This window comes from Candoia aspera, chromosome 2 (genome assembly GCF_035149785.1).
Source record: "Candoia aspera isolate rCanAsp1 chromosome 2, rCanAsp1.hap2, whole genome shotgun sequence".
Lineage (NCBI taxonomy): Eukaryota > Metazoa > Chordata > Lepidosauria > Squamata > Boidae > Candoia > Candoia aspera.
Genome location: NC_086154.1, coordinates 60,641,883 through 60,668,767, shown reverse-complemented (window position 1 = coordinate 60,668,767; position 26,885 = coordinate 60,641,883). Strand labels below are relative to the sequence as shown.

At 39.3% G+C, this 26,885-nt stretch overlaps 1 protein-coding gene across 1 annotated transcript in view; it reads right to left on the bottom strand.

Moving 5' to 3' along the window:
- CACNA2D2 (calcium voltage-gated channel auxiliary subunit alpha2delta 2) overlaps positions 1 to 26,885 on the bottom strand; it is a 675,105-nt gene that overhangs the window by 495,323 nt on the left and 152,897 nt on the right. The gene's annotated exons all lie outside the window — the stretch shown is intronic.

Below are 26,885 nucleotides of genomic sequence, written 5' to 3'. Positions count from 1 at the left end.
ACCTGCATTTCACAGATTATACATCTAATTTTATATTTACCTAAACCTCAATATCTACACTTATACTTGCATAGCAGTGAGATAATTTGTATGTGTAACTGTAGTATGAGAAAAGAGAAGACATTAAAGACAGGTTCACAATATGCAGACAATTAATGTCAAAGGTGCAGAGGATGTAAAAAAAAAAAAGGTATATAAACACAAGGTTGTATCTGAGTGCCTGGCCAGTTATTTAACTTCTGAGATTTTTACTTTTTCAGAACAGCCTTCCGCTCTTGCAAACTGAGCATGTCATGTGGTCAGAAGCCTTTGAAATTGAGATTCTCTTTTTCTCAGGATATTTACAGAGTGCCCCCAAGCCTTAATCAGAAAAGTACTCTGTGAAATCCCACTTATGCCCAATTCAGTGGTTGAAAACAAGCATACTGCCCTCATCTCTCCCACTGTGCATATAATTCAGTGGGTATTGAGACTAGCAGCAGATGGTACATAGCTGAAGGTGGTGGCAGAGCCAGTGAAGCTCAAAACAGACACTGAAACACACTAATATGATTAAAAGTCTGTAAGAAGAAAAGAGGGGAAATATTTAGAGTAAATAAATGGAAACCATGCAAAAGCAAGCTGTCTTGATTTTTAGAATATCTACAGACTACTGCTAGCACACCACCTGATGTGCTAGTGGCAATGGAATTGTATTTTGCATGAGAAAAACCAATTAGTTCAGCAAGGTGATGGTCTCCACCTACATTCTTATCATGAACTCTTGGAATAAGTTTCTCTTCACTTATGTCTGTGCATAGACAAAAATATGCACATGCAATTTACAAAAACAACCTGGTGCATCCCACATGTTCCTGTAATTCCTGTAATTTCCAATTAGTATTTATCGAATAATTATCTATCCAATTATCCCAAGAAATCATTTAATTCCCAATTAGTGCAACCACGAACCAAGTCCCTGGGAGTTATGGAATTTGTGGTCCAACAGATACAGAGAGCAGCCAATTGGCAAAAGCTGATACAGAAGATGATAACTAAGAGAACTCCAAGGTTGTAAAACAGTCTGAGCTCACACATTGCACTAATCCAAGAGAGTCTGTGACTTACTCAGCAGACCATAGTGAAAACAAACTATGGCTTTGAATGATCTGCAGACCCGGCTATAGTAGGCAGCAAGACTGAACCCATGCTCAGAATGACCTCGTTTCTGTTCACTGGCCATAATTTGTAACCTGCTGTCTATGCCAGACAGAAATGGATGTGTATTAAAAAAAAATCTGGAGGGCACCAAGCTGAGAAACATTGCTGTAGATTAACAACATGTATCAAGGACATATGTTACCATTCAATGTGCAGATACCAGTCTTGCTATGGCAGGTAAATACAGATAAAGCAGACAAGCATAACTATTTCTGCATTGAATATGTCATTCCACAGGCTTTATGCAATGCACAAATAATAATATTGTTTCAAAATAAAGGCAAGCTTTGTGAAGCGGTTTCAGATATTTATTTTTGAACACTGTAGCCTAAGTAGCTTATGGAAGGATACAAATGCCCAACATTGAATATTTATCCAGTGTTGTTTCTGGCAGTGGGCCCCTTCCATGCCTTTCTAAAAACTGCCTTTGACCTGCTGTGTGGAAAGGCTGTTCAACAAATAGCAAACTCTTTCCTGATAATTTAAAGGCAGCTGGAGGTGAATTGATGTCCCTGAATACCAATCTTAGACCTTCCCCCTTGTCAAACAGCAAGCTATACATGCCAGAGGATGGAAAAATACTTTACAAAACCATTTAATATCAAAGAACATGGTATAATGGATTCTTATGGTTTCTCTTCCCTTCTTTTATTTTTCTTTGGGTAACAGCATAACAAAGTAATGTCTTTTGAAGGCACAGCAGCTCCAACTGAGCAGCAACAGCAATTTGGGAAGCAAAAGAAAAGGAACAGGCTTCAAGGAGAAAACCGTGGAAGCAGAGGGCATCCTGACACCAGCATTTTCCTGTTATGAAATGCCAAATCTCTTCACAACTCTGTGCAACAGTTGCTGATTTTGTCCAGAAAAAAATCAGCTAGACTGCACTGTGCCCCATTAGGCCCTCATGCTTTCAGTCTTCAGGAGCAATTCTGTCTATGCTTTTTGAAACATTACGAAGTGACAGTAACCAAGTAAGATGCTGTCTTTTATAGATGAAACATTTAGCTACTATAGTCTTTCTATACATGTATCCTTCTGGCCAGGAATTATGGGAGCTAGCTAGGAATGATGACAACCACTGTATGGAAATATATATGGTTACTATTGCAGAACAGATGGACTTTATACTCCTGTTATCTGCGGCTGTTTCAGTGAGCATGTCATTATTACTAGTTACCTTGTTGTCTACAAATAAAACTTGAACGAAGACCTAGGCAACACTGTACTTTGGGCTTTATTTCTTAACAAAGGCCTCTAGGTAAATAAACTACATGAAATTAAAGAGCAGGAAGCAGATACAAGAATTGTATGAGATCAGTGTTTTTAACAAGTGGAGCAGGCAGGGAGCCTGCTCCCTCTAGATGTTGCTGAGCGACAACTTCTAGAATACCTAATGGTGCAATATGTAGAAAACTGTAGTTCAGCAACATGGCTAGAAACATGGGTTGGCCACCCTTAATCTAAAGTTAGGTATAGGTAGTGAATTGGCCATGTTTGCTGATCAGACCAAATTATGCAAAGCAGTAAAAATAAACAGATTGCAAAGTGCTCCAGAAGGGCTTTCTCCAAGCTGGATAAATAGCAACAACATGGCAAATGATGTTTATATATTAAACACAAAATGATGCTCATGGGAAAAAAAAAACTATATCCATACAATGACAGGGTCTGAGCTACAGATCTTGGGGCCATGGTAGGTAAATTTAATGAAAATGTCAATCTGGTGTAATCAGCTGTGAAAAACACAAAAAAGGATAAAAAATAAACTGTCAGTGTCATAATACTTTTACAGTTATCAATTTCTGTAAGAAGGCTGCAGACATACTAGAAATACTCTGTGGGACAGTTGCTGTATCTCAGAAAGTATACTGTAGAATTGGAAAAAGTAAAGAACTGATAGGGAGTTGGATCAACTCTCCTGCAAGATAAGGTTACAACAACTGAGCCTTTTTAAATTCAGGGAAAAAAGATTAGTCAGCAAAAGTACATGTTCATAAAATTATGAACTGCATGGAGAAAACAGATAAGGGTTTTTTCTTATTCTTTCATATTTTAGAGCCTGGAGGCCTTACAATAAAGCTGAATATTGGGAATTTCAAGACAAGTAAAAGGATATACATTTTGCAAAATTAAACTATGGAATTTGCTAACACATATGGTGGTAAGGCCCCTAACTTAAAAGCAGATTACGTTCTAAAAGCAGATCAAGCAAACTAATCAAGTCTTCAGTGGTGGCTTGCTTTAACAGCTATGAGCTTTCCCCTCAGAGACAGCCAAGTCTTTCATTGTCAACTGCTGAGTGATAAGAGTAGGTAAATACTGGCTGTTGAACTGGATATGTCTTTGGCAAAACCAGTACGGATGATGAGAAAAAGTAGAGTTTTATGATCTAAGAAGCAGGAAAGGAGAAATCAGGGAAACTCAAAACGTCAAAATTTGGAAAGCCAAAATGTATAAGTGACAAGAAGTAATAGAGAAGAAGTCTCCAGCAAATCATTTCAAGCAGCTGAAGTGAGAATATAATGCACTGAGTGAAATGTCTATTACTTCCAAATATTTCTACGACTTCTGCAGAGCTTGAACGTTTTCAATAGGTTTTTTCTGTTATGCAAAGTTGTAAATCTCAGCCTCTAAAAGCCCAAACTGCTGTGCATTCTGCAATCATTTCTGAGAAAAAGCTTTCAAACTGTTTCTCCAACTGTGTTCTACAAGAACTTTTTCAATTTTTCTAACTTAAAAAAGGATAAAAGAAAAACAGCCAAATTTGCAATATTGTTAGCAAGGTTATTTCTGGAGGACTTTAAAAAAAATATCCAGCTGATCTTCACAGAACTTGTTTCCTTACTATGAGAATTAAAAAGATAGTCAGTTCAAATCTGTGCATATTTATTCAAAAGTGCATTTCACTGACTTCAATTTACCACTGTATTAAACACCATTGGGCTTTTGACTCTTAGTGGTATTCAGGCAACCATCATAAGCAGTTTATTATGCTAATATTATTGATTGATTTAATGTTACAGGCAACCTGTCAATCAATCAATCAATCAGCAAGCAAACCAGATCAAGGTTACATTGGGGTTTAACAATCCCAACTGATTAACCATCTCTATGTGACCAATCAGAAGAAAGTAAAATTTCCAATGCAGAAAATTGTTTTCTTCTATTTTTTCCAATTCATTCACAGAATAACAGAGAGAAATGGTACATGCAAACGTTGAGGCAAATTGCTTTCAAATAAGTTTTATTGTAAAGACAATATTGATTAATTATGTGCCATCAAGTCGGTGTTGACTCTTAGTGACCACATAAATTTTATCCACAATGATCTGTCTTTAACCTGGTCCTTCAGTTCTTCTAACAGTAAACACATTGTAATATCAAAATGCTGTATTTTTTCAAGGCCTTCCTGGCTTTCTTATCTAATGTTACAGGATGATTGATTATATGCCATCAAGTCAGTTTCAACTCATAGTAATAACATGAATAGGCCTTCTCCAGGATGAACTGTCTCCAATCTGGACCTTCGTGTCTCACATTTATGTACCCATTACTGCTATAATCAAGTCCATCCACCTTGCTACTGGTTATCATCATCTTCTCTCTCCTTCCACCTTTCCCAACATTATGGACTTCTCAAGGGTGCTGTATCTTTGCCTAATCCATCAAAAATATGGTAATTTGAGCCTAGTCATTTGTGCCTCAACTGAAAACTGGATTAATTTGTTCTGTGCTCTTTTTATTTATTTTCTTGGCTATCCATGGTATTGTCAGAAGCCTTCTCCAAAACAAAAGCTCAAAAGCATCAATACTCTTTCTATCCTGCTTCTTCAAAGTCCAACTTTTATATCCTTAGAGTGTCACAGAAAAAACATTACTTGCACAATTCTGATTTTTGTAAGTATAGGCATATCACAGCATCTAAATATTGCTTCTCCAGAGGTACTCCAGTCTGAGGCATGTTCTTGACTTGTGGTTTCTCTGCTGTTGACAGTTGATTCAAAAAGGCATAAACTATCAACCACTTCAATGTCTTAAGTGCAAATTTTAAGGCTGGTTATTGTACCTGTTGTTATTAATTTGGTCTCCTCTATATTTAATATTAGTCCCATTTTTTTCACTGTACTTGATTTTCATTACTAGAGCTTTCAGATCATTTGCATGTTCACCTATTAGAATTGCATCATCAGTAAAGCATATATTATTGATGTTTCTTCCTCCAGCTTTAAAATCATGCTCATCTTCTTTCAATCCAGCCTCTCTATATGTATTCAGCATATAGTTACAGGATGAGATGGACGGATTTTCTTGAGTTGAGTCTGACCCAGTATTCCGTAAAGGACTTTCATAACAATTTGTAGCCACTCTTACAACCATTATTGTTGTAACTAATAAGCGATGAGGGCAGTAAGACGGAGTGGCTGGGGGGGGGGGGGCTCCTTGGTGTCCAGGAATCTGACATCCTTAGTGCTGGGTGGGGTTGCACTGCCCCAGACAGACCCGGTGCATAATCTGGGAGTCCTCCTGGACTCACTGCTCCTGCTCAAAGAACAGGTGGCAGTTGTGCCCATGAGGAACTTTGCGCAACTTCGTGTTGTACATCAGTTATGCCCTTTCCTGGACTGGGAGACCCTTTGCATGGTCACTTATGCCCTGGTCATCTCCTGCATAGACTACTGCAATGCACTCTACATAGGGCTATCCTTGAAGAACATCCGGAAGCTACAGCTGGTCCAAAATGCAGCTGCGTTGGCAATTCTTGATGCCCCTAGATTGGCACATTTACACCGTTGCTTCAGGAGCTGCATTGGGTACCAGTCTGCTTCCAGGTGCAATTCAAGGTGTTGGTTATCACCTTTAAAGCCCTTCATGGCATGGGTCCAGGATACCTGAGGGACCGTCTCATCTCCATTACATCTGCCCGTCCCCCCCAGTCAGGCAGAGAAGGCATGTTACGGACCCCATCAGTAAGAGAATTCCATCTGGCAGGGTCCAGGAAATGGGCCTTCTCTGCAGTGGCGCCTGCCCTCTGGAACATCCTTCCCCCAGAGATAAGACAGATTCCATCCCTGGTGGCTTTTTGAAAACAACTAAAGACCTGGTTCTGCCATCTTGCCCGGGGGGGGGGGGAGGTAATCACTCTTGGAGATGGCTGGTGCCCTAAAATGGCCCTTTAGGTATACATGAGCAGTTTTATATCTATTATCGTCATCTGGATTTTATACTATATTTATGTCTTATATTATATTGTTATACTGTATTGGATATGTATTTATGTTTATTTTATTTAATGTTTTTATTGTTTCGGTAAACCGCCCAGAGTCCCTCCTCTGGGGGAAGATGGACAGTGGCAAAATTTAATAAATAAATAACTTAACTATTACCAATATATTTTGTGAAATCTTTCTGCACTGAGTGGACATCTGTGGAGGTAATAAGGCAGATTGAGATCTCCTGGTACATTTCACTTTCTCCTACTTTTTTTAACCCAGGATAGGGAAATTCCACAATGTTTACCTGTTTCTAGTTCAAGCTATTAACATATCCTTACACCTCTTTCTAAAGTTAGGAGGAATGAAATGGAAGTCCTCTCCTCCCTCCAACTAGCTCCTTGCTGAGTAGTATACTTGAATACTGGATTTCTGCTTTCAGTTGAGAATCCTGTAGGAGAACCAGCAACAAGGCAATCAAATATACACAACATATTTAGAAGAAAAAAAGTGCTCTCGTTTTTTAATTTAAAATATGCATAGGCACCCTCCACTGTCCACCAAGTAAATGTTGGCAATATACAGTATAGAAAATGGTTCAAATTTTCAAATAAGCAATTTAGCAAAGCTTCCAATTAGCAGAAACATGTTGAAGAAAAGGACTTTCCAAAGAAAGAACAAAACTAGAACAAGTATAGTTAAATATCTCTCCTACAATCCTGGTGAAAATATCACTTTCACCAACAAGCCCCAAAGACTGGGATTGGTTGGGGAATGCTTTTACAGGGACTTCATGATCCAGAGACTGAGACAGTTTAAATTGTAGATTAGGTTGAGAATGTCTTGACAACATGCTTCCCTGTATCTTTGTTTTCAGTGGATTGTACAAATCTTCATATGGCTGCGAGAACTGGACCATGAGGAAGGCTGAGAGAAGGAAGATAGATGCTCTGGAACTGTGGTGTTGGAGGAAAATTCTGAGAGTGCCTTGGACTGCAAGAAGATCAAACCAGTCCATACTCCAGGAAATAAAGCCAGACTGCTCACATGAGGGAATGATATTAAAGGCAAAACTGAAATACTTTGGCCACGTAATGAGAAGACAGGACACCCTGGAGAAGATGCTGATGCTACGGAGAGTGGAAGGCAAAAGGAAGAGGGGCCGATCAAGGGCAAGTTGGATGGATGATATTGTAGAGGTGACAGACTCGTCCTTGGGGGAGCTGGGGGTGGCGACGACTAACAGGAAGCTCTGGTGTGGGCTGGTCCATGAAGTCACGAAGAGTCAGAAGCGACTGAACAAATAAACAACAACACAAATCTTGTCAAATTTGCTGTAGCCAATCTGTAGCAGGGTTATAGTAATGGAGCATAATAACCAATATTCTGAATTGCTGCTCTACAACATCTCTGGATTAGAGAAAAGTGCTTGTAGAAATAAACTAGGATTAATAAATTGAGAGACTGAGAACCTGCATGTATGATCTGCTCTCTCAAGAATAATCAAAGTAGTTCTACATTCTAGAGAGGAAGGAAACCTGCAAAGGTGCATATGGGATAGGCTCATATCTGTATGGAAGAAAGGCCAGAATCCAAATTTATCATGATGACACTAGCTTCAATGTATTTAGAAACTTTAGTCAGTTTTATCGAAGAGGAAGGCATCATTTAGATGAACTTGCTGATTCCTGGAATAATCAATGGATCTGAATAAGCCAGAGCCCGGGTTCTTCTCCCCCATTACATTGTACTTCATGAATCACTTTTAGTACCTGGAATCAAAACAAAAGGAGATGAGTGTCTAGACGGTTTGCAGAAGGCTGCCGGAGAGGCAAGATTCAGTGTTTCTCAAAATCCAGAAGAAACACTGTGCTGCACTTGTTTCCCAGCCTCACCTGCTTATCTTAAATGTCATTGTCTGATGCCTATATTTCATACTGTAGTGTTTTTGTAATCATAGTGCTGTCTCTATTACATTAACAAGATGTCAACTTCTGTGCAGCATCAAGGATATTCAAACAGGCAGGGACAGGAGTCACATCTGATTTCACTATTAAAATCCTGAACAATCACCACAGTGGCATTAAATTGGAAGCTGGAAAAAAACTCTACAAAAAGGATGGACACAGATCATGGTGGCAGAAACTATGCATGGTAGGAAGACAATGGGCAATAGGAAAGGGGAATAAATAAGCACATGTTTTTGGAAGAATGCTGAGCAAGGACAAAACAGTAAGAGTTTGAGAGTGCTCCAGTACAACCAGTTTAATGCAAGACAGGAATCAGCACAATTTCATTGTCACCTATGACATCAGCCAAATTGCAGAAGCATTGCAAGTCTTCCAGTAGTCACAGTCATGCTGATCCAAGATGCTTGTTGTTCTCAGAGGGAGGCAAATAAGCCGATTTTAAACAGGATGCACATGTTGCTGACTCAGAGCTAAGTATTGGCAGGCAAGAGAAAAAAATCTACAGCTGCTCTCCCCATCTTCTATCTCTAGCATCCCCCAAATAGGACTATGAGGGCAGAATGTATGTAAGAGATAAAAACGGGGTGGGGGTTGCCATAAAAAACTTGTCTTCTATGTACTCTGCACTCTTTAGCAGTTTTTTCCAACATGTAAACAATAATAAGCCAACTATCCTAGCAATTATTTATGAAAAAGGAGTAACAAATTGATTTGTGTATTTATGTGGACAGCTACCTATAATGAAGCAAACAAACCCAAACGCACAAAAAAGTTCTGCTGATTAATTAAATAATAGTTTCAGGTGCATAAAGGGAGCATAGTAAGTAGAAGGTGCTAGAATTAACCTAACATTAAAATAATAAACAAATAATAACGCTTTTCATATATAACCCATGTTCAGTATTTTCCCTCTCCCCAAATTCTTGCCCAGAGGACTGCACATATCAAGTTTCTTAATTGTCATTTCTCTTCCTGGACTGAAGAGGGAAGGGACAAAGTTTATTTGCATACATATTTAAATATGCACAAAACAGACTTTGCCTACCAGAAGGTTGACCTAAAAGCCCCAGCTAATAGGCTAACTTAAAAGGTCACCAAGTATCCTATGGTAAATGAACATCACCTGTGCATATGAAAGGGACCACCACCGTTATCTGAATTACTTAGCAGGAATAATAATTCTAGGAAATATTTGTTCTTCACTAACAGTGGTCCTAATGTCAGAGTGGACCCAAGAGTGTTGCTGTTCTAGCCATGTGGCTAGGTGACCTTTCAATATAAAGTCATGGAATATAAAATACAAAAATACAAGGAGTCATTAGGGTGGGAGGGACTTTTAGAGAGGAAGGAAATGGAAAACCAGTATTGGAAATCTGGTTTTGGTAGCAAAGAAAGGATTCTGTAAAAAATCCAGGATTTTGAACAAGAAGATGGTCTCATAAAGAATGAGACTCTTGCCCTATACAGAAATATATGGAATAGTTCTACTGTGTCTGGCACCTTTGGAATGTCGTAGATTACAACTTTCTGGTTTCCTATCATTATGACTACCTTTGCTGGGGATGATGATGCAATGTAATCCAACATACCTAGAGAGTGCTGGATTGTGAGAGATCTATAATGAATGTTGGAAATACAAAAAATAGACCCCCAAAGCACAGTCATTTGGGCCAAGAAAAAGGAATGTCATTATCTACAAGTTAAAGATACTGTTGAGATGCTAACAGTTGAGATTCTAAAAGTAAAATAAATCCATATACACACCCTCTCTACCATTCATTTTCTTGGTAACCTAGAGAGTAAGAGAGAGATATCTGCTCAGGCAGGTTGTGTGGGCTCCACTTGTAAATTGGTTCCTGCACACACCAGCAAGGGGGAGAGGAGAGTGATGATACCTGTCCCCACAGCCAAGGAGGGCTGTGTGTTCTCAGGGGTCAATAAATGGTGCCTGACTGGAAAGACAGAAAGGCAGGGAGGAGGAGGCACAGCACAAAGAATTATGAAAAACAGCTCTTCACACTGTATTTATTTAAATAATTATTCTAGGGATAAATGAGCAGCTGCCTAATGCATTCACCTTTTAAAAAATAAAAGATTTTTTTCTTAAACCTCTTTCTTAGACATAATTATTTTTCAGTGCTGAGAAACGACAACTTGTATAAGCTGGTGTAAGTCTGCAGTATTGTAGATGTCTTGTAAACAGACCTGTCTCATGGGAGACTTCACAAATTTTTGCCCTCCAAACAACTTGGAAGATATTCATAGAGCGCATATGTTGATTCTGCTAGTTACTCAAAACAGGGCATAAATAAACCATGAGTATCCGCTCACTCGTGTGGCCCATCATGGGCAATTGCTAAACTTATCTCTAGACAGCTGCTCAATAGTCAGAGCCACCATCTTCTAAATGTCAGGGATATCCATGAGCTTGTCCGCTTGCAAAATTCTAAGTGCCAAACTCTAAAGGCCATCTGCCACCTAGAACAGGAGCATTAGTTCTCTCTCTTTCAGCTGTTTATGCCTAACTCTATAGCCTAGTTGACAAACTATTATATGTATCAGGCAACTACAAGGGTGTAAACAGAAAGACAATGACCTGAAAGTTTCTGATGGCTGTATCAGACTATTCTGTCATCCTATGCTGTTATATCTATGATTTTGTACTATTTGTAAAGTTTTGTCTCTTCAGTTTCTTTTTTGCCACTGTCCTGAACCATTATGAGAATTTGTACTTTCCCTGTGTTCCTTAGCTGTAGATTTTTCCTTAGTTTACTTTTACCCTTCATCTTTATCCTCCAAAGGCTTACCAGCTTTTCTGTTACTCTTAATATTGACCAGAAATCTGGCTCTAGGTGGTTCTAGGGAACAAATTTTGCCAGTTCTGAAACTTTCACTGAGAGCTATTCTACTTCTAAATACAATTGATCATGCCTACTAAATCCCTAATCTCCTTCTTTTGTATGTATTTTCTTAAGTATTAAAAGAATCACTGGAAATTCTTCCCTGACCTCCTGTTGCTATTGAGAAGCACAGCCATGGTGGCTTTAATTTATATATGTGTTCTTACCTGCATAATTCTAGCTTGTCTAGCATGCACTGTATTTCTGAGAAAGGCTGCAAGAGCAGGAGCCAAAAGGGAGTGTTGAGATACAGCTTCATTTTTGTGGAATATAGAATCCATGAGCTGGGTATCCTCCGATACAACTTTAAAAAATACACTTTAACAAGACAAGGTAAAGGCTGATGCCTGTAATAACCAAATCACCATCACAGCCAGTCTATTAAGGACATTTTTTTTTCAACTGCCTATCTAGAGTGAGAAACATGATCCAATCCAGATGCATCCTGTTTTAAGGTCTCCAACTAAATGGTACTTCCTCTAATGTCTCCTTCGTTCTAAGTACTTCTAAGTCAGTGTTTCTCAACTTTGGCAACTTTAAGATGTTCCAGAATTCCCCAGCCAGCCTTGCTGAAGTCTACCCATCTTAAAGTTGCAGGTTGAGAAACACTGCTCTAAGTCTCTTTCAGAAATATGGCTTTCCCAGGGTTTGGAACAATTTGTAAGAACTGTAGCAGCCACTATGTAGGACAGAAAGGCAGAAGACTAGCAGAGCGCATCCACAAACACCAACTAGCAGTCAGAAGACATGATGAGAACTCCTTAATCTCACAACACATGGACAGACTCAACCATAGTTTCAACTGGGAAACTGTGAGCATCCTAAACCAAGCCAAATCCAAAAACGCCAGAGAATTCCTGGAAGCTTGGCACTCAGAGAAAGCAGCCATCAACAGACACATAGAGGTAAACAACATTTACATACCATTCAAAAGAGACAATAGAAAAGCCAAAAGACCAGTACACTCCCTTGCCAGCAATCAACACCCAGATATGCAAAAATCAACACTAGGATTAACACCAGATGAACAATCAAACAGCACAATATACCCTCATCAAGGAACTATTAACTCAGTCAATCAACCAAGCAGCAAACAACAGCCCAATCAAGGAACTCCCAGGGAAAGAACAACACCTCCACCAATGCAAGCTGGACAAACCATGGTATATAAACAGAGAGCAAGGCCCACTCCCCCTTTGCACTGAAGATGTTGCCTAGTCTGGCAGTGAAATGTCTGCAGGAAAACAACAGAGCTCAGAGAGCACCAAGGACTCCACAGTTCAACCCTGAGCTACAAATATTGACTTTGATTGATATACTGCTGTAAATATGAATCTGCCACAGAACAGGTTCTTTTCATTTCATGAAAAAACATCAAGAGATCTTACTATGATTAGCTCTTTTCATTACTCCCATTATTAAATTATTACCTTTCAATCAAGAACTGCCAAGGCAATCTATAATGGAATAATACTGTAGAAACCTGGTATCAACATACAGTAAAAGTAAAGATTTTTCTTTGGTATTAAAAAAAAAAAGAACAGTAAAATAAATTCTGGGCAAAATAAAAAACAACCCTCTTTTGGTAAAAAAAATTCATAAGCCATGGATCAGCAACATGGTACCTGTAAATGGCAGAAGGGTTCATAATCTCCCTAGATGCATTTGCTGAGCTCCAATATTCAGAAAGAGAGAGAGAGAAGGTTTGTTAATGTGCAATTCATTACTTCTTGAGCAAGTAGGAAAGTATGCTGGCATAACACCTGCTGGCCAGAATGCTGAACCTATTCTGCCTCAAAATAGGGTGATGCTGTTCTTGCAGTGTTAATGCAGAACATGTTAAGGAAAGCAATTCTTGGATTCCCTAGCTTTGTTTCCCATTCCACTAAGTGTCATCTTGTGGCAGGAAGAGCAACCACCAAGTCCTGTAACATGGGGTGTGGTTGGAAATGGGGAAAGAAGACTGACAGATGGCTAGACCCATGGGTTTACCCATCGGTCAAAATGTGGTGATGTAGAAAGTACAGAGGATGGCCTTGAAGGACAGAGGGAAGATCTGCTATCAAGGAAACAATCAGATAAATGAAACTTGAGTCCAGGCCAAGAAAGTTGTTTGTGAAAACACTTCAGGCAATTCCCATGAAGATAAAAGAGGGAAGAAAGGAAGCACATCCAGACTTGCAAGATTCTGTTCTTATAACTGTTCTAGTAAAATAGTTTTGGGTCTGTTTCCTAGTCTGGTCGACTTTATACAGCTTGCAGGTACTGAGACAGCTGATCTGCAAGGTAAATAGGGGTCACCCCATGAAAGAGGAGAAGCTTGCCTGCTTCTGAACTGCTCTTCCATACCCTGTACATTGGGACTTGTAGGTGATCTGTGGGCTGGCAGACAATGCTCTCTTGCTTCACTCACGTTCCACAGGGTGGCAAGCCATGCATAAAAATATTCAAAAAAAACAGAAGACAGGTGACACAGGGACGGTATAGTGGGACAGACGAGATCTTGCTTCACCACATCCCACCCATGCGCTCCCATGCTGGTTCACTGTTTTTCAGACTGCTGTTTTTGAATAAGAGTTTATCACTTTTTAAAAAAAAATGATAAATCCATGTTTACAGGTAGTCCAACTGATAGTGAGGAGACAGTTGCTCAGTGCAACTGAGCTTCTTCCCATTTTACCACCCAACTGCCACACACTCAAACTCTCCAGACTTGTCAGCCGGTATGTTTCAAGCTCTTTTTAAACTCTGGTTAAGTGCTTTTCTGAAGAGTTCAAAAAGAGCTTGTAGACCCTGCGCCTGATCTGAAAGGTGGGGACAGGCATGCCCAGTGAGGCACAGCAAAACCCGTGTCAGCAGAAGAGGGAAAACTCTATTTAGAAATGGTACAGATTTTAAGTTGCTGTGGCTAAAGACGAGACAAAGATAACATCATGAGGACCTGTCATATAAAATAGGTACTGGAACAGGTGCTGTTTGTTTCTGTGCTGTTATTAGGGAGAAGTGAGGTTGAGCTCAGAGACAAAGGAGGAGACAGCACAAAAAAATCCTATAAAAGGACCATACAACATGACACTTCAGTATTCTCACACCAGAATGCTTGAGGGGATTACCCCGTTCCTGGAATAGTTGCTAACTCTGACATAAACGTAGCGTTAATCTCCTCACCAAAAGAACCCTCCACCTACTACACCACAGGAGGTGAGTAGACAGAAAGCCTTTAAAGTTCTCCTTAACATATAGGCAGGCTGATGTGGGAGAAGGTCAGACAGGCATTGTGTGCTCTCATTTCTGAATCCCAAGTAAAATAGTGCAGCGTCTTCAAAAAGTGACATTTCAGTTTGAAGAATGTTCCAAGCCAAGGAAGCAACCAAGATTCCAGCACTTGAGATGATCCAACCAGCTGGTTTCATGTTGACTATGGGTAGACAATACGTAGTACTTCAGATTTTGTTGAACCACAGCTCCCAGGTCCACCAGCCAGGATAACCAAGAGTGGGAAATGCTGGGAGTAACCTCTGATGTGGAGGCTAAAAAGCATGGGGCTGCAATAAATTGCATAGGTTTAAACATAGCTCCCCAGCAGTGCTTTTGGAAATAAGCCTTCTAGATAGCAGTAGAATCAAGAACCCACTCACACAGCCCATTCTGAGAATATTACATTTTATTGTATTAAAGGTAGTAAGATACAACTGACTTAAGACCAATTAATTTTCTTGATGATGATTTCTTCTTACGCTTTTTCTCCTCAATTATTAAAACAAAAATGAAAGATATGCATCACAGTGGTTATCACATATACTGTTAAATGCAAGTCCTAGTCCTCATTTCTGCACCATGTCTTTTCTGTTGGTCAAAGACAAATTGAACCCACATTGTATGCATCTGTTCCTGCACTGTTTGGACAGATGTTTGGGTTTTAACAGTGCAGACATAGGTTTAATGTGCTGGAAACTGTACCAGTTTGAGAGGGTGCTAATTTCCCAAGGCAATTTACCATGCTTCATAAATTGTGGATGGAAAACTCATAAATGGCACATTTATTAATATTATTATTACATCTAAAATTATGTCAGGCACAACACTGTCATCAGTGAGCAGTGCTGGTCATTTCCTCATTATTTCCAGTAGATCCTTCTATCTTTCTCTACTCCCTGTGATTCAAACGATGAGGCTGCTATTTTATTTTTCTTTACAGTCATGTGAGTGCTAGATGAGCCTAATAGACTCTCATGTGAAATGCCACTGGAAATACAAAACCTGTTACTTAACAGGAAGCACCATTTTGGAAGTTTGGATGAATAGTTTTTGAGTGCTTTGTGAAAGGGATTTACCTAGATCTCACATTAAAAACAAACGTAGTGCAAATATTTCCAGGTAGGTGGGAGATGCAAGAAGCATTTTTTACAACATAGATACTGTTGCAAGTAATGAAAACCCTTTGTTCAACAAACAGAAATAAAGCAACTCTTCCACCTAGAGATGTCTTTGGTTTCTACTTCGCACTGAGGCCACAGGTGATAAACTAAGTGCTGGGTTAGTTTCATTTCAAACCTTGCTGAGAAATATTCCCAAATTACCCAATGCATCCAAAGCATCCAACATGAGCATTGAATTCCATGCACCTGACTGATTTGCAAAATAATGTCTGTCAAAATGTGATAAATGCATTTTTGCATATTAGTTTGCATTAAGTACTGTTTACTTACTTAATTTGCTTTGTTTGGGATGCTGATGACCAGTAATTTATTACAGTATTTGATAAAGTGACTAAGACACATTACTGTAATCCATGCTGTAAAGTAAATTATTAGAACACAGCTAAAATGTATGAAGGAAATGAAGTTTGCATACTTGTCATGCAGTGGAAAAGAAATACATGAACTTAAAAACGCAATTTCATTTCATTTGAGCTACAGATCATACAAATAGTACAGGCCTCCTGAGCTTGTAACAGTTGCAACTAGTATCAGTAACACCAGCTAAGCAATACGAAGCATTCTGGTATAAAAGGGAAGTCACAGACCTTATGCAAGAAGCCCTACATTTCCAGAGCTGGAATAACATGGTATTAAAATATTTAAATGGACTGCAAGTGAGGTGACTGAGGCAACATGTTGATTAGAGAACAGGAGACTCAAAAGTCTCAAGTGCTGCTATCATCACAGGAACATCCAGAGTTGCCTCACACACTTAGAACATTAGGCTAAATGAATGTTAATTCAAAATAGATATATATTCTCAGAGACCTTCTCAAGCAAATACCTGCCAGGTATTTTGAAAACAATTTACAGGATACTGAGAACACTTTTGTGGGATGGACAGACCCCCAGGTTTTATCTAAATTATGATTTCCCTTTGAAGATGGAGAATCTGAGTTTCCCAAGTTTCAGCTCTATCACTGAGCTTATATTTTGACCTTTATTTCCTTGTGGACTTTAAGTGATTCCTCCCAAAGATCTTTCCAGGTACAACTAGAAAGTTTCTCTTTTGCCCTGTTGATACTTTGGCAGAGGGGTCTCTCAGTTTTAGCCTATTTTAATGCACATGCTGCTAAAGCAGCTTTTCGGTGCAGTGCCGGTATAGCGCCACAGCTTAATCCTCTGCAGCATAACAAGAGTATTACCTTAAAAAAACCAAAAAACCAAGTATAGTAGAAACCTCCTAATAGAATATGAAAATCCGGCATACCCTTTCAGCAGGTACATACTGTATCCCAATGAGGTTTTCCTTACACAGAAAATTTCCTTTGTATGAAAGCTGATTCTTGTTTCTACAAGACAACGGGAAAAGAGACTTGACAGGTTTAGAGAGAGATCATCCAACACATCTCTGTAAGCGTTAATGTGAACCCAGGTAATATCAGTCCTGGAAGAGTTACAATCTGGATACTATATAGCTATATGGCCATTATCTCCCTTACATGTTTCCAGTATTCAGCATACCTGAATCTCCAACCAGCAGACCTCAGGGCACAGGAAAGGAAGCTCCACCCCAGCCTCGCCTGGCCCTTTCTCAGCTTGCAGAGCTCAACACTGCCACCTCCAGAGCTTAAAGGAAGGTGAACAGTAAACCGGAGATCCTTCTGATAGATTTTATACATCCCTTCTTCCAACCACTGAGCACCAGGACTAATGTGCTTGTTGTTGTTTATTTGTTCAGTCGCTTCCGACTCTTCGTGACTTCATGGACCAGCCCATGCCAGAGCCCCCTGTTGGTCATCAACACCCGCAGCTCCCCCAGGGACGAGTCCGTCACCTCCACTCTCCCTAGCATCAGCATCTTCTCCAGGGGGTCCTGTCTTCTCATTATGTGGCCAACGTATTTCAGTTTTGCCTTTAATATTGTTCCCTCAAGTGGGCAGTCTGGCTTTATTTCCTGGAGTATGGACTGGTTTGATCTTCTGGCAGTCCAAGGCACTCTCAGAATTTTCCTCCAACACCACAGTTCAAAAGCATCGATCTTCCTTCTCTCAGCCTTCTTTATGGTCCAGCTCTCGCAGCCGTATCTTACTACGGGGAACACCATTGCTTTAACTATGCGGACCTTTGTTCTCAGTGTGATGTCTCTGCTCTTAACTATTTGATCGAGATTTGTCATTGCTCTTCTCCCAAGGATTAAGCGTCTTCTGATTTCCTGACTGCAGTCAGCATCTGCAGTAATCTTCGCACCTAGAAATACAAAGTCTTTCACTGCCTCTACGTATTCTCCCTCTATTTGCCAGTTATCAATCAAGCTGGTTGCCATAATCTTGGTTTTTTTGAGGTTTAGCTGCAAGGCAGCTTTTGAACTTTCTTCTTTCACCTTCATCATAAGGCTCCTCAGTTCCTCTTCGCTTTCAGCCATCAAAGTGGTATCATCTGCATATCTGAGATTGTTAATGTTTAAATCTTTTACTTTTATTATAAACCATCCAGAGTCCCTCCTCTGGGGGGAGATGGGCGGTGGCAAAATTTGATGAACAAATAAATAAATAAACAAACTAGATGAAGAGAGTTAGATCTGTAATGCTGCCTGCTAGCACATTAACAACTCAGAAGGTGGCAGTATCCCAGTGCCCTTATCTGGGCTTGGAAGCTAAGCAGGCTGAGGCCAGGTTAGAACCTGGATGGGAAACCATAAAGAAATACAAGGGCTATAGGCTAGACTGTGAACTCAAAAAACATCCAAGAAGACAGTGGCAAACCAGTTGTGTCTTACTGCCAAGAAACCTGTATGGATGAGTCTTGGAATCAGGCTTGACACGAGGGCATTACTATCTTCATCATATTAGGATGCTCTTGTATGTTAGAGCTCTGCCAATTATTTTTACACTGACATATGGTAAATTCTACATCAGGTCTGCACCTCTGCTGACCCCTGAATTCCTATTGTAACATTCTGGTATCACTACCCTTAATTTGAATAAATAAATGTAACTATAAATAACATACATACAACACTCCAAATGTTAGTGGCTTTGTGACATGTGCCAGGGAGCATGGAATTCTAAATTATTATTTCTGAGCTTCTTGCTACTCTTTGCCAAAACATGATCTATATGTAGGTCAACTTCCTCATTTTAGAAATAAGCATAGCATGCTTATCCTTCCCAAAGTGTAGAGTTTTATCCACTTCACTTCCAAAAAAGCTATCATTCTGCAAACCTAAGGACCTTTAGTTGTTCAGTCCTTTGCACAATTCCTTATAACAAGCTCAATAAGAATACTATGTGCCATGCTTCTGAGTATGGTATATAGGAAGACAATGTTCTACCCACTGTGGAGGTAGAAAAGTGAGCAACCTCACTGGAGGTTTTCAAACAAAAGTTGTACAACCAATTGTCTGACATTCTGAAGATTCCTGCCCTGGGCAGAGAGATGGACTAGAAGACCCCAAAGTTCCTTCCTTCAAGTGCTGAACCTGGTGAATGAAAATCCTGGTACCTCATCATCTCCTTTCCATACAGTTCCCACTATCACTTCCTAGTGTATTTCAGGAGGTGGACAGTCAGTTGCCAGGAAAGAAGGGGCTACTATATCTTTAGCAATTGTGATACAGAATGGATTTTAGCACAAGTTATAAGAAATTATATTATACTGGTGGAAACTCTTCCTTTATCTAAATTCTCTCTTCTTCACAACTAAGCACATACCTCAGTCGCCTGATCTTCCATCTTATCCTGCAGAATCTTACTAACTCATGACAGGGAACTCAGGACAGCCATATCTCTTTTCTTGTTGTCCTACAAAAATTTATATAGGCCAGGGTTTACCAAGACAAAGCTTTTATTAAAATATATTAGCATATTCATTAAAAAAAAACAAACCTCTATCCTCCTCTGTAATCAAATCCAACAAATCATATGAAAAGGTTGGCAGCATGACCATACCAGAGAAATAAACCAACAGTAACGTAAATTGTGCCTCAACCAGAACTCCATAGCCTACACTGCCTAGGCTCTAGAGCTGAATAAATCTCATAAGCTGTCACATCAAACTCGGCTACTGAAATTTGGAATTAAGGAGATGATTTCTGTTCTATTTTTAAAAACTTACAAGGAAAGTGGAAAGATGAAAGAAAATTCAACCTTGCCACCTGGTAACATGAATGAGAGGAATTCTAGATGTTATCTGTTCATTATTTGACTAAAATGTTTATAACTGTCTCATAGCTAACCCTGGACTTGGATTACAAGCCAAGTGCTTGATGTATTACTCCACAGCAATCCATGTCAGTGTGGTGCTTTCTGGATGTGTTGACCATACTGGGAGCGTACTCACACAGAAAGATAATCCTCCCCTACATAAAAGGCATCCCAGAGTCCATTAATAGGCTACTCCAATCATTCGGAATAACCATGGTCGACAAACAACAAAGTCCTTACAAAACATACAAGGCAAGCCCAAAGACCTGGTACCAAAGGAACACAAAACAGCAGTCTTCTTCGAAGCTAATGTTGAGGTTTTCCTACTAACGATTAGGACTGCTGTTGTACCTAATCATTTTGGCCAGGTGAAGAGGTTGTATTTGATTGTCTCCTTTCACGTGCTTCATGCAAATCGCCTGGGGGGAGGAGGACCTGCCCGGACTTGTTTCTTACTTCCTCTTTTTCTCTCTGCCGATATGTAGCAAGCCAGGAGAGCTAAGTCCTTTAAATATGTTTTGCTTTTTGTAAATAAATTATTTTTATAGATATGCCTGGTGTGTGTGACTTTTCTGATCTCTCCTGGGCTAAAGGCTTTCCCAGCATTCTGCCAACAGCTAATGCAAGGACTCTGAGCACCACTGCTTAGGACAGATAGGCAGAAAACTGGCAGAATGTATCCGTGAACACCAACCACCTACCAAAAGATACAGCACAAGGTCACTAGTCTTCCATCACACAGACTACCTCGGACAAAACTGGGAAACAGTGGAAATCTTAGAACAAGCCAGAAAAAAAAGTACAAGAGAATTATTAAAAGCATGGCACTCTGACCAGGCAGCAGTCAAACAAGCATATAGACTTAAATCTTAATTATGGATCTATCGAAAGACATAACCACAGACCCAGCATCAGCACATTTCTATACATAATATCCCCTCCTACACACACACTGCTGTACTTTGAAGAAGGAGAATAGAAAGAGTATCAACACTTTGCAATTTGGTGTTTCAACCTAGAGTTCTCACTAGAGGCACAAATGACCAGGCTCAAATCAACATACTTTGGATACATTATGTGAAGACCTAACTCTCTGGAGAAAGCTCTAATGCTAGGAAAGATAGAAGGAAAAGAAGAAGAGAAAGACCAATAGCAAGGTGGACCAACAGCAAAGTTACACTGGTGTTGGGTGCACCATTGAAAGACCTGAAGGACCAGATTAGGACCAGATTGTTTTGGAGAAAATCTATCTATGGGATCATCAAAAGTCAACACCAACTTTAGGGCACATAATCAATCAATCAATCATCACTCTGTAATCAACCAACAGCTAGATAAACTAGAGTTATCTCCTTATCAACCTAATAATCAAAAGCCAACTATAGTGAAAAAATCTCAGGAAAGGAACAATACCCTCCCAACAAGCCATCCAATCCTGCAACTATCAATGCAACAGGAAGCAACCAACAGGGAGGTAAGACTTATTCACCAAATGTACCAACAACAAGAAATAAATCACTTGCAAAACCAAATCTCTGCACAGGAGGACCCCATCCAGGCACATCCAAAATGGGCAAGATGGAAGGATATATAATCCATGCCAATCACTGAATCTCACTTCTCCAAAACTCCTGCATAAATTACCTCGTAATGAAATGTCTTCAACTCCAAAACCATAACTGAAGAACTTAAAAATGCAGTGCTATAGTCTCAACACATCTGGAAGACATCACGTTACATGGAATACCTCAAATAAAGTGAGCAGCAGAGTGGATAATTTCTGATACTCAAATATGAAAGGAGAGGCAAAGCAATTACGCATGTATGTTATGTATTTATGCTTATATTCTGCCTCAATCCTGTTGGACTCTGTTCAGCAAAAATCAAATTGGCAAGCAAATATCAAAAGAACACAAAATGAGGAAGAAGATGATATGATAAAATAATCAATATATTCCTATGATGGATGACCAAAGCAATCAACTCTGGCTTGATGTAGATTAGATTTTACCAGTTTGCAAAATGCAAGGAGGGTAAGAGCTTCATGCATCTTTGGGGGAAAGTGGGGATTACTATGGAGAAACGAGGTACAGGTAAATGCAATTCAGAAATAATATAATTAAGAGCAAATATTTCCTCTAAATCACACTTGCTCAAAACGATACAGAAACGGTGGTTCTTTTCATGCTATAAAGCACAGTGGATAACATGTACCCAATTTGGAGAAAGGGCCAGGAGCTGTGCTGAAAAAGGGAGACCATAATTTAGGCAGTTGGACTGAAAATGTGTTTTGGTGTTTAATGCTGTCCAGCAAAACAGTTTACCAAAGCAAAGATAATGCAGCCAAATTCCAGCATTGTAATCTGTCTCCTCTAAAGCATGATATGCATACATCAGCTGCATTCCCAGCAAGAATTCCATGAGCTTTTTTGCTGTTCTCTTTGATGCTGAAAGGAAATAGCATCAAAGGGAGCATTATTTAAATGAAATAACGTAGAAGGGTAGTCAGAAATTAAAATACTTAAGGACCACTAGAGGAAATGAAATTTGCTTCTTTCTAGCTTATAATGGCAAATGAATGCTCATATTCATATTCATATTGGCAGAGACAGACAGACAGACAGACAGCATCAGGGGTTCCTAAACCTTTTGCCATCACACCTCCCTTTAGTGTAATCTTAATGTACACTCCTCCCCTAAAAATCCAAACATCAAAATGAACACAAATGAACAATGAAACAGGGCAATAAAACTTTGGGAAAGGTGGATTTATTGGAACATTGTAGCTCAAAAGGTTCTTCACACCACCCCTTGGCTTTGTCTGCACCTCCCCAAGAGAGGTACACCTCACAGTTTGGGAAACATTGTCCTAAATCAATCCACTGCAGGACGAAGGATTCCCTATTGAAGATTAGGGGCCATAATCCTACACACTGGTCTACAGCAGGGTGGTAGTAGATGTTTTTCAGCCCCCAATTCAGGGTTGAGAGAGTGTGACTGGCCTAAAGTAATCCAACCAGCTTCCAGTCTCTGTGCCTGAGGACTAGAACCTGGGTCTCCCTGTTCCTAATCTAGCACCTTAACCACTATACTACACTGGCTCTCTTCTATCACAACACATCACATCACATTTTCTTCATCACTGTCCTTGGCACCTGTAGTATATATACAGTTATATCAACTCAACTTTGAAGAATTTTAATGTCATTGAAGGATTATCTTTCCCACATTTCCTTCTATTTGGCCTCTACTGATATAAACCAAATCATTTGCCTCTTGGTTCTTGCTTGTTTTACTTAGGCCAACATTACTTTCCAAAAAGAAATAGTGAGATTGATTTAATGTAGAGATGAGTTTACAGCCAAATCAGGCTTTTTCTCTCAGTGACTGTGATTATAACACTGACTCTAGTTTCCACAAATTAAAAATGCTCTCAGCAGAGCTGTCCATTTTTTTCTCCTATAGTCTTTATAGCTGTACTAATGAACTAACCCAGCATAATGCCAGATAATTCCCAACAGAGACTGATCATAAAGCTGATGAGAATTTTATAGTTTAGAGTTGGAAAAGAATAGTTCTCTTCCAATTGCCACCCGGCATAGACTTTTTTCAATATGAAAATCTTACTGAAGACATACAAAACCAACCAATAACACATACTACCCAATTCTCCCCCTCCCAACTTAAAAAACAAAAACAAAAGCCAGAATAAGCTCTCCAGGCAGGAAATGCCTTTGCTAGACATGTTCATTATTGCCTCTGCATGGTTTCTAGTTATGTGAGCACTGCCAGGAAAAGGATCTTAAAAATGTCCCAATTCAAGTCAGCTTATATGTAGGTCTGAGATGCCTCTGAACATTTGGAATTAAATGAGCCAGAAACCATTTAAGTTATTAAGTGTTTATTAACTCAAAGACGAAGTCACATAAAAAAAATAAATTAAACCAAAAATGTGAGTAAATCACTTTAAAAAAAATAAATTAGAAATTTCTCTAAGTAGTAGAGAATTTTACTTAAAGGAAACTATTTCAACATTGATTGTCTTTCTATCACATTTTTGAAGTACTCCAGATATATTTGTATATACACTTCATGCCTACTCTAAAGATTTCTCAGATAAGCTCTTTTGCAATATGCTGTTCTCTTCCAAAAAAGGCCCTGGTACAAACAGAACAGTCCAACACATCCACGGGGCACCAGTCTGCTCTAGTTTCCTGTTCCCATTTCTACCCTTAACCCCTCCTCCCCACCAACAAATGGGACAAAAATGCTGCCTGTGCCCTACTGGTGATGTTGCTATGGTTCCTCAAAACGCTGGCTGGCTAAGCTGCATCCCCAATCCATCAGAAATTACCCACTCATGTTCTTCAACATAGCCTTGATAGAGGTGGCAATTCTGAACCAAAATAGATTTATTCCTCAAGTCATAACAGCTCAACACAATACATGTTTTTCAAATTAGAAAAATAAAGTTTGTTTTAGCGATGACACTACTTTGTATTTGTCTGTAAAGGAATTATACCGTGGTTTTATTCAACCTTTCAACCTTGCTAACCTGTGAGGTTTATATCCCATTTAAAAGCCAGGGATCCTATGAGGCTGGAACACCACATCAACACAGTTCCTAAGCTTCTGAACAGTATACTGTGCTGCTCTCATAGATGCTCATTCCATAATGAAAATGGGTGAAAGAGGCAATAACTCATGTTGGTTTAATTCAATGCAATTTTTCTCTTCAAAGAACACTAAAAAAAACCCGCTCTAAACTAAAAGCCAGTCAGAGTACAGTACTACTAGCACACCTTCAGAAATGTTAAAAAGGCAGATGGGAATTAGAGTGATAAAAAGATAGAAATCTAAAATGCATTTCTAGACTTGTTGAAATGCCAGCATTTGCTTTCTATTCCCTTCAGAGTTTCCACAACAAAATGGTTAAGTTGTTTTTTTAAAATAACTGTAACACTAAATGATGTAATGCACATAGTATAATTATGTTTAAGTGCTTTCCATGTTAAATGTCATTTCAGTTATCACTTTTTAAATGCATTTTTATTAAGTGCACAATAATAGTTGTGCTGGTGTATGAACAACTTACAAGAAAAGGGAGCAATGCTGGACTGGGGAGATCTAACACACTATCATGAAATGTACTGGATACACAAAGATTCTGTCTCTGAAAGCTTTAAATAATAAAAAAGAGAGTCCAAAATTACTAGGCTGCCAATTTTAATAAATTACAGCCTCTACCAAAGCAGATAATGGAAACTGAAAGGGTAAAGGAGGGGAAATGGGATAGAAATCTGCATAATTTACCATTGCTGGTCCATGATGGATGTTCAGCATGGCAAATACTGTGATATTTTAATAGTAAAATCATCACAATGCCCACAAGCCAATCAAGCCAGGAGGTTCATGTTAATTCTGTTTCCTCGTTCATCTGGAAGCTCTGCATGGCTTTTGCTCTGTGTTAGAGGAAGACCTCTTCAGGCTGAATGAATGAACCAGATTCAAAGAACAAGATGTGGCTTAAGAGGCTCTTAAGTTTTACTTTCCAAACATGGCATTTTCATTCTGTTCTTCCAAAGCATCCAGGACAGAAAACAGGAAGCCATCTCAGGATATCCCCACAGCACCCAGCAAAATTAGGCTGAGAAATACTAGCTGTTTAGTTAACTAACTGACTAAGCCAGGCCTCAAACTGTGCTATTGTTGTGTCCAACCAGAAACTAGGAGTATATTCACACATTGCCTTTTCTCTCCACTCACACCACTCTTTGTGGTTCCATATTAGGGCTTACTCAGACCTCCCAATACTTAGAACATCCTTCACAAGTCTTCTCACCGGTTCTTCACTCAACTTCTCCAAATAGGAGATCATCCCCCTTGTCCTTCTTTTTCTATCACTTCAACCTGTGCAAGAGGTCTCCCAGCAACTGGTTGTGTTCAGGTACTGTCTGTCTACTTCAATGTCTTGTATCCATTTTCTTGCATCTACTGTCTGTGGTTCACTACTAGCTTCCTGTTTCAGTGTCTGGTATTAACCTCAATATCAATATCAAAAAGAAGGTATGGGTCACATAAATAGGTCAAGCATCCCTAAGTACTTTTGCAAAATTATATCAAAGCAAAGCAAGAATCAGTGTTCTTCACATGGCTTCTTTTATTGCACATATCATTGTCCCTAGTTTAAATCCAGTTCCTGTCCCACCACAGCATGCTGCTCTGTGAAATTCTGTAATACATAAACGTTATTTTAAAATGTTATCTGGAAATGGTAGACATTCACGAAAACTGAACTCAGCCCTGTAGCAGAATGCTCCTACGAGTTCTATCTGGATGTTGGAGCATCCTTGTGGATAAGAGTTCTGTGAAATGGGTACTCTGAAGAAACAAGAACATTCAGAACAAGAGCCAAGCAATGGCCCCTGATGAAAAGGAAAACAGCTCTGATAGCCCTTGGGTAGAGCAGTGTAGCTTACTTAACACAGGGAAAGTTAGGAGGAAATACCTGTTGTACTTTTATTCAGTTTCATCAGCAGCTCAAGCAAACCAATCCAAAGTGCCATTCTAAAGGGTAAAACTTAGTGGAGATGTCAGGATAATTGTGACAGTCTTGTAGAACTGCCTTTGCTCAGGTTATCCAGATTACATATAAATTGTGTAAAACATGCTTGTGAAAATGTGTTCTCCACTCATTGCTTGTACTTGCTAGCATGCAGTCATACAAAAGAGTCCCTCTTTTGAGGGAGATGGGCGGTGATGAAATTTGATAAATAAATAAAAATAAATAAAAATACTTTATAGATAGAGAAAAGTATAATGTAGAAGGGCTCTAAAATTAATTGTATTAAATCTGCCCTGCAATTTGGTTTGGCAGATCCCTGAAAACTGATTTGCCAGATGTTACTGTCTAACCAAATTAACTGGGTCCTGTTAAGGCTCATGACCTTTCCTAAATGGCTTCTAAAAATCCACAGAT